The following is a 9,395-nucleotide window of genomic DNA, read 5'->3' on the forward strand; positions in this document are numbered from 1 at the left end:
CTATTGAAAGTTGATCTTGTGATATCTTTCAATCCAACTGTCCGATTGAGAAACCAAATGTACCAATGTGATCTTTGATACCTCAAGATCATTTTTATGATCTGTGATGAATGAGTTAGTGACTAAAATGCAACCATGGTTTTTGGGTACATAAAATGACCATCTTGCCCTCTTCCAAGATTAAATTATGGATACAAAATAGAGTGTTTACACCAAAAAAATAAATATTCGCTCCAAATCCCTCTCTCCTCTCCCTCTCAAATAAGAGATTTAAGTACCTTTTTTCACTCTTTTTCATCTAGCCCTCTCCTCCCAATCAAAGCATAACTGCACTGTCAAGGATTTTGTAACTCAATAAAATGGTATGTAGTTTCGAATGGAGACATCAATATTCAATTTCCCCCATCCTCCACTTACAATGTATTAAATATTTTTTTTTTACTATACTTGAATTTTTTATTTTTGGTTAAGAACTCAACGGAAAACCTTTTGTTAGATATTATGAGCCTGAGCCTAAGCCCAAACTAATATTCTCTTTTCCTTGCTGCGGATCATCAAAGGAATCGTACTTAAAAATAATAATAATAATAAAATAAATAAATAAATAAATCAAGGCATTATTTGGCAATTTTTTCCTTCTTTTTTGTACCCGCTACCAAGTATCAAAATTTGAGTTATATAGAAGGTAGGTCCTCAGCTCAAAGTTATTTTCCTCTCAGATCTGGCCACTTTGGGGCGAAAGGGAAAATGGGCCAAAAGTAACTTTTGGTCTCCTCACCCACACTTTCCTGAACTAGGACAAGGAATTTTGTCCCCTCTCCTCAATTTTACTGACTTTTCCTTCACTCTTCTCTTCCCACGGATAGCAGACATAGCTTGACATGAAATTTGATAAGATATTGCAAATCCAAACCCAACCCTAGAAGAAAAGTGACCAGTTTGGCCAACCCAATTTGACTTGTTGAATACTTTTTCATGCTTAAAACTTGCTTCAAATCATGAACAATAATTCTAGGTACACACCATTTTAGGGGAAAATGGACTTGTGCCCCTAATTTCAAAACTATGCAGTAAAATGCCCATGTTTTGAAACTATTTAGCAAAATGTCACTGTTTTTGAAACTCAATTTTGACAAAATCAAAATTTTTGTAAAACTTGATATCCTCAAAATTGAGTTCTGTGTATTTTTTTAAGTGTAACTCGACATTAACAATGTCGAGTTCCACTTAAATTTTCAAAAAAATTTAAGTGGCAAAATATGCATAAAATTCGACATTGCTAATGTCGATTTTCATCTGTAACTCGATTTTATTAAAATTGAGTGTAAAAAACAGGGGCATTTTGTTTTATAGTTTTAAAATATGGGTATTTTGCTGCATAGTTTGTAAATTAGGGGCAAATGCCCATTTTCCTCATTTTTATTCACTTTTTCCCACAATTCTCTTTTATGATTGATCATGAGTGGTGAAGAAAAAGTTATGAGGTCTAATATAAAAAGTGACATGCAGCCAATAATGGTTTGTCACATAAAATAGTTGTGAAAAAAGATGCGGCAAGAGTTGTGATCCTAAAATAACTCAATCATGAAATAATCACAACCTAAGCCTTGAAAGGAAGAAAAATCAAAGAATATTAGTTGATGATGTTTAAATCAACTTTGGGCTGCATTACATCAATGTCAATTCCAAACTGTGCGTTCTTGCTTTTGCAAGTTTTTCAAAGTTGATATGAAACTTGTGACCACTGATTTTCAGTATCATTAGTTACTCAATAAAAAAATATCAAATTACAAAATCATTTTAAAAGGTTTCAAATCACATACGCCCTTAGGATTCCCCCACCCCTTTTTTTTTTGGTCCTTTGGTAACTACCAAGTGCCGAAGTTTGAGTTATATTATAGTGTTAGGTCTTTTTTTTTTTTTGGCTAAATTATAAAGTAGCTTCTTTTTTGTTTATGTAAATATGCAATAAAGTAGGTCCTTGATTCAAAGTTGTTTTATCATGTAAGAGTAAGAGCAAAGTTTTTTAAAATTTGAAAGATATATATGAGAATGAGAAAACAAATGAATGAATAAAAACATTCTGGGACTGGGCCTCCATATCATAAGGTCCGAAATTTAACCCATGTGAATACACATACCCGACCCAAATGTGAGACTTTGGTGGAGACAAAGTGTGGACAACCCTATTGTAGAACCACAAAAACCCTCTCTATCAACGCACCTTAAGCTGACACTGCAAGAGGGTGTGAACAGTAGCCTTGCCCTTACAATCCGTAGTGAGTAGTGACTTCACATAATGTGACATTCACACAAATAGATTAGAAGGTCCTACATTCCCTCAAGTTTAAGTTAAGACTCTTCACCACCACCACAGTCACAGTGCCAAAGTGCAACTAAAGAAGGACAAACAACAAAAACTCTCATCAATAAAAATTCCCCCAAACCCAAAAGCCATTTTCCAACCCTCAAAATATGCAGCAGCAATAATGGAAAACCCATTTAAAAACTCCACAATTTAACACCACCTAAAGCAGCTCATCACCCCAAATTCAAAACCCCCTTCATACTTATTTATGATACACCACCAAATCAAAAAAAAAAAAAACCTGTCTAAAAAAATAGCAAGATCCATCTCTCACAGAATCACACTCACACTCTTCCTGAAATTCTCATATACTGTTTTAATCAAAACACAAACCCAACAAGACCCATTTTAAGAACCATCATGTCTGCTTCTGGTGTCGCTCTCTCTCTCATATTGCTGCTGTGTTTAGCTAATGCGGTCAACTACAGTGAAGCCCATGTGAGTATATTGTCAAATAAATGTCTTTTTTATTTTTTTACTCAAAAATCCCAAGGCTTGATTTTTCATAGATCCCTTAAGTTTTCTTCTGAAATTTGTTATGATTTTTTTTGTGGGTATTGTTTGAATTGAAAAGTTTGTTTCTTGATTTTGGAGATTAATGGGTCTGAGACTGAGATGATGGTGCCAATGGTGGAGTCAGGAAGGATGGAGAAGATGATGACGGTGATGAATGATAGCAGAAGGAGGTTAGGGAGCTTCCAGATATGTGCACTATGCACTTGCTGTGGTGGGGCCAAAGGTCTTTGCTTGCCATCTCCTTGTTGCTATGCCATCAATTGCAACATTCCCAACAGGCCTTTTGGCTTTTGCTCTTTCACTCCCAAGACCTGTAATTGCTTTGGATGCCATCTCTAACTCTCTCTCTCTCTCTCTCTCTCTCTCTCTCTCATTCCATTCTATATAATTTCATAATTTAGTTACATTGTTTAATTTAAGGCTCAAGTTGAGGCTGTTGGGAGTGTGGATGGGAAGAATATCTGTTCTTCATTTGTTTGTTTATAACTTTTACAAATATATTATTGTTGGGGGAATGGAGGTTTTGGCTATTTCCAGGTTAGTTTCTTGCTAGTTCTAGTGGGATTTGTCAATGATTTTTGCAGGAAGTAGCAATGCCTGATGCCATATTTTAGCTTTTTTATGTGAGGGGGTACTTGAGGAAACATCGTCCTTGTTAGTGGAGCAGCTATGGGGTTTATGATCATTTTATTACCTTTCAAAGAATATATTAATGTAAGTGCTCAGTAGGGCTATTGTGTTACTCATGACTAAGGATTAAGATATAAATTTTGTCTATTATTTTAAACTGTTGAGTATTTGCTTGTTCAATTATTTGTTTATTGTACTAGTGGATGCTATACATATTACAACGTGTAGGAAATTTTTTAATTCAAATATGCTTTAGTTTTTGATAATCGTCAAATATGCTTTAGTGTTACTCCACCAATATCTCTTTTTTATTTTTTAATCCTCTTACGCTTTGGCAATAAAGCCCTTTCATTCAATTGAATTACTAGACTAGAAGGAATGCAGACCTTACAATCCTATGGTCCAATTCAATAATAGAGAAATGTTAACTGATGTTTAAGGGCATTTGTTAACGAAATATTTTAGGAAGAAATTATTGAGTCTACTAGGAGTACTACTGGAATGATCCTCCCAACTAATAAGATGATGCTACTTATACAAATATGCTTTAGTTTTTTATAATCGTCAAATATGCTTTAGTGTTACTCCACCAATATCTCTTTTTTATTTTTTAATCCTCTTATGCTTTGGCAATAAAGCCCTTTCATTCAATTGAATTACTAGACTAGAAGGAATGCAGACCTTACAATCCTATGGTCCAATTCAATAATAGAGAAATGTTAACTGATGTCTTAAGGGCATTTGTTAACGAACCATTTTAGGAAGAAATTATTAAGTCTACTAGGAGTACTACTGGAGTGATCCTCCCAACCAATAAAATGATGCTACTTATACAAATGTGAGTCAAAATAAAAAACCACTAGGGGTCCGTTTGGGATCTGCTTATGTAGCTGAAATCGAAAATTTTTTGCTAAAATTACTGTAAATAAAGGTAAAAGTTTGCTAAAATAGTATAGTGGGGTTCATGAATGGTACCAAAAAGTATAGTGGGATTCATGAATAGTTGCAAAAATAAGTTGAATAATAAAATAAGTTGATAAAAATAATCTTTGCCAAACGGACAATAGGTGATATCACATTTTTGTAAATGATAGTATTTTATTGGTTAGAAATACAAGGAGAACCATTTCAGCAATCTTCTAATTAGACCTAATAATTTTTCTATATTAAGAAAGTTTTTATAGGAAAAGAAAAAAAAAATTAATATTTTGACAGTTTTTTTTATTTTTCATAAAAGTAGTGTTAAAACTTTTCTAAAATGACTTGTTAAGATTTGCTCTAGGCACTATTAACATGACTCATAAATTTTATTGTGATCGTGTAATATTACTTTTATACAGGACCAACACTAACATTGCTTTTATTGTATACTGCTCACTACCTCGGTTATGAAATTTGTTGTGGCATAGTTGCAACATGCAGACTGGTTACAACTCATAAATTTTACTGATTTGGGTCCTGCCAAACATCTATCAGATCTTCTATTTGTATGGTGGTCCTTGAATATAATAAATGGGGCACACCTCTGAGAGAGAGTGACCGATCTAGTTAGCTCTCTTGAATTACCTTAAATGGTTGAGAGTGCTAAATATTGAGGGAAAGGCCATATAAAGATGAGTTTTAGTTGTTGGCGATAAGATTGATGCTATGATATTAATGAATACAGGTGTAGCCAACCCAAAATATTATTAGGTGGGTGGTAGTTGGACAGAGGCAATTAAGCCTTAGATAGTAAATAGATACACTTGTCAAAGTTGGTGGTTTTAGTTTATACTTTCGTATTTATGTTACTATTTTTTTTTTCCTGCATGATTTACCTATCCTTGTGAATTTCTATACCATGAGATTCTTGTGGAATTTGTGAATAAATAAGTGAAGTTCTTTCTTTTTTTGAATAAAATAAGTGAAGTTCTTTAATTTTTTTTTTTTTAATGAGCAGCGTTAGGTTATATATATATATATATATTTTTTGAATTTGGTAAGGATGGGGTGTAAAACCCATGATTTACACCATTTAATAAGACATTCCCACGTCAGCATTTTACTTAAAATTCAATACATCCTACTACACCTAATAACATCTCAATAAACTTCCAATTTGGTTGGATTTATATATGGGTATTAGAATTTATTGGGTGTGGTTGAGTTTATTCTTAAATATGTGATAAGATGATGTAACATGTTGAGATTGGAGGGGTAAAACATGGTTATGGGAGATCAGGCATAGCAGGAGGAGTTAGAGCCAAATCTGCAATTGGTGTATTGAGAAGAGTGTTTTGGGAATCTCTCATTGACTTCAATAGGGAGATGATGGAAAATTTGGAGGATAAGAAACATTTTAGTTTTCATTTGCATTGCAATTGCTTATCTTCTTGGTTCTGCGCCCCCCACCCTTCTGTAATTGGAAAATGCAATTCAATGCGCAACAAGACAACCCATGTGGTGTTCAAAGGACATATAACAATCAGAATTAGATGGTGGGCGATTTTCTTATCTCAAATTATTATTCTTTCTTCTTTTCCTCCTCCTTCTCTAGCAGTGTGGATTGTGAGGTCATGCTTTATTATTTTATTATTATTATTGACTTATTAATTGTTTGTACCAACACTCGCTATACAGCAAACTCTTTTGTAGGAGTCCAAATCTTTTCTCACTTTTCCCGCTCCATTCTATGTTCCACAAATAAAAATGTGTCAAGTGTCCAATTATTTAACTAAACCCTAATTTAATGCCTCTTACTTATTCCAGTTATATAAATAAAATAAAAAGAAACCCAACAAATTCCCACCACCACAGCTTTTTCCAGTGCCACTACAAGAGATCAACAGCAACATCAACCCCATCATTCATGGCCATCACCTCCAAGTCCACCATCGCCTGATTTTCAAATTTAAAACTGTTAGGGTTTGTTTGGTTGGAGGAGTGGAAAAGTAGGAAGATAGAAAATATGGAGGATAGGAAACATTTTAGTTTTCCCTCATGTTGTTTGGTTTGGAGTAGAAAAGTGGAGGAATAGAAAATGCAATTTATATAAATTTACTTTTATGTCCCTACTAGATTAAAGAGAGAGAGAGAGAGAGATTAGAAAATAATAAATAAATATAAAAAAGAAAGAAAGAAGGGATGAACCCCCCCCCCCCCCCCAAAAAAAGGCAAATGAACACAACCAAAAAAAAAAAAAAAAAAACCAAAGAAGGAAATTAAAAAAAGAAAAAGAAAAAGTAGCAGTTGAACTAAAAATGACAAAATGAAAATAGAAAACCAACGGGGAAAAAAAAGCACCAAAGAATAAGCCAAGCTAAACCCAGTTTACATATCAAAAGGGAAAAAAAAAAAATGGAAAGCAAAACCCAGTAACATTGGAGCAATAGCATAGGGGTGCTTTAGTCCATATTTGTTCTCTCAAGTTTTCTTTCCAATTTGGGGAGAAAATATTTTGGTGGGTCCAAGGAGAAAACACCCGGGCCTCACAAGTTTTTTTCCTCCCCTTCCTTCAACCAAACACCCAAGAAAAAATTTCTCTCTCTCTCTCTCATCCTCCCTAAAATCCACCCAACCAAACATACTCTAAATGTTACCCTTAAAAATCCAAGCGATCTAGAAAAAGACCCTTTTCTCTCAATCTCTTCCCTTCAAAGCGACCAAGAGATTGCCTCCATATTTTGTAATAACACGTTGCTTTCTTTCTTGCCAATTGGTCTCAAAAAAACAAAACAATGGGCTAAGAATTTTGTTCCAATTTCAAACTTCATTGTCTACGAGTCAAATGTCCACTATCCCATATGAATGATTTCTGGACAATGGGTCTAAGCCATGGCGATATTTTTATGGAATTTTGGCAGGTGATTTTATGGATCACAAATAATAATACTCATTCAAGGATTTGAAATGAAGGTGGAGGTGGTGTGGACCCGGCGGTACTGGATAGCCGTGACTGGTGGCGTTGATGGGGCCGACAAAGGCTGGTGGTCATGATCGATGGTGGTTGTAGATGCCCAAGAAAAGGGGAAAAAAAGGCTAGTTTAGGGCTTTTTCCCTATTTCTTTTGATTTATCGAACATTGGGCCCTTGGCAACGTGAATCTTTGTGTGCTTGTGTCTCTAGGTGGGGGGTGTGAGTCCCTTTTTTCTTATTTTTATTTTGGAGTCGCCACCAACCATTGGTTTTTTGATAGGTGTGATTGGTCACCTATTTGTCTAATTCATTTTAAGTTACCTAATTAACTAAACCAATCTTAAAGGGTTTGTTAATTAAGGCAAACCAAAAGTCTTGAACCAAAGATTTTGGACTCAAAAGTTCGGTTACGTATGGGGAAGGTGTTAAGCACCCTACAACATCTATTCAAAGGATAGTACCTTATTTTAATTTAATTCGAACGTTATCTTTTTAGTGAAGAAATAAGATACTTGGCATTTTGATTTTTGAAAGAGTTTTACAATATATATATATATATATATATATATATATATATTGACACACACACATGTGAGTATTTATTTACTTATAATATACCATGTGAATATTTAAGTCAAACAATATTTACAATCAAAGCATGTGGGATATATAAATAAATAACATGTGAGGAAGCATGCAATTAGGGCTATAGTATGCCGGGGATTCTAGCCTTTTACCCCTATTTTAAAAAATATTTGGCAATATGCCCCTGTTTTGAAACTATATAGGTTCGTGCCCCTATTTTGAAACTCGATTTTCTTAAAATTGAGTTTCAATGAAAAGCTCGATTGGTTAAAAATTGAGTTATGCCCGATCAAACTTATAAAAAAAAAAATGCATGGAACTCAAGTTCCTAGAGCTCGAGTTCCATTTAAATTGCATGAAACTTATAGAAACAAAAAAATTGCATGAAAGTGCCGCTATAGGGCTTTAAAACGCCGCTATAGGGCTCCCTCAACCTGGTATAGGGTAATCAAACTTATAAAAACAAAAAATTTCATGAAAACGCCGCTATAGGGCTTTAAAATGCGACTATAGGGCTTTAAAATGCCACTATAAGGCTCCCTGAACCTGGTATGGGACGATCAAACTTACAAAAAAAAAAAAAAATTCATGAAAACGCTGCTATAGGGCTTTAAAACGCCGCTATAGGTCTTCTTGAACGCCACTATCATTTTTTTTTTTTTTTTTTTTTTTTTTTTTTTTTTAAGTTTGATCGCACCATACTCGATTTTCTACCAATCGAGTTTTTTGATTGAAACTCGATTTAATTAAAATCGAGTTTCAAAACAGGGGCATAAACCTATATAGTTTCAAAACAGGGGCATGAACCTATATAGTTTCAAAATAGGGGCATATTGCCAAATATTTTAAAAAATAGGGGTAAAAGGCTAGAATCTCCATAGTATACAATAGAGTGTGAGTATTTACTTACTATATAGCTTCATGTGAATACTAAATACTATACAAAAAATAAATTACATTGTAAAAATAAAAAGAGGGAGTTGGATGGGTAGTACCTTGTACCTTGTTGTCATCCACAAATTTTCTCATTTTTACCATGCAAAAAAGACGACAATAGAAATATGATAGTGCCAAAGGAAATAAAGTAACAATGTAAGCTTGATTAGTGCCTATGGGCACAAATCCTGAAATATGCTATTCTAAGGGAAAGTTTTAAATAACAATGCATGAGCAAGTTTGAAAAATGAATTCTTTTCTAGAGAACATTAGTCTTATTATTATTATTATTTAGAGAAAAGTTTGGAAATAACACATTTTTTGAAGATAGGTTCTCTTTTGAAAAGAGGAAGTTTTAGAAAAAAAGTTACTTTCATCATTTTTTTGAAAGAAAGGAGAAAAAAAATAATTTTTTTTTAAATACCTCATTTCCGGAATTTTTTAAGAAGGGAAAAGATATGTATTT

General features: G+C 33.7%; 1 long non-coding RNA gene across 1 annotated transcript; it reads left to right on the plus strand.

Moving 5' to 3' along the window:
* The first annotated feature begins 2,100 nt into the window (after positions 1–2,100).
* On the plus strand, positions 2,101–3,671 carry LOC126691222 (uncharacterized). Its single transcript, XR_007644792.1, has 2 exons — positions 2,101–2,806; positions 2,963–3,671. It is a non-coding gene; the product is annotated as an uncharacterized LOC126691222 (long non-coding RNA).
* Positions 3,672–9,395: the final 5,724 nt, after the last annotated feature.

Source organism: Quercus robur, chromosome 1 (assembly GCF_932294415.1).
Source record: "Quercus robur chromosome 1, dhQueRobu3.1, whole genome shotgun sequence".
Taxonomy (NCBI): domain Eukaryota; kingdom Viridiplantae; phylum Streptophyta; class Magnoliopsida; order Fagales; family Fagaceae; genus Quercus; species Quercus robur.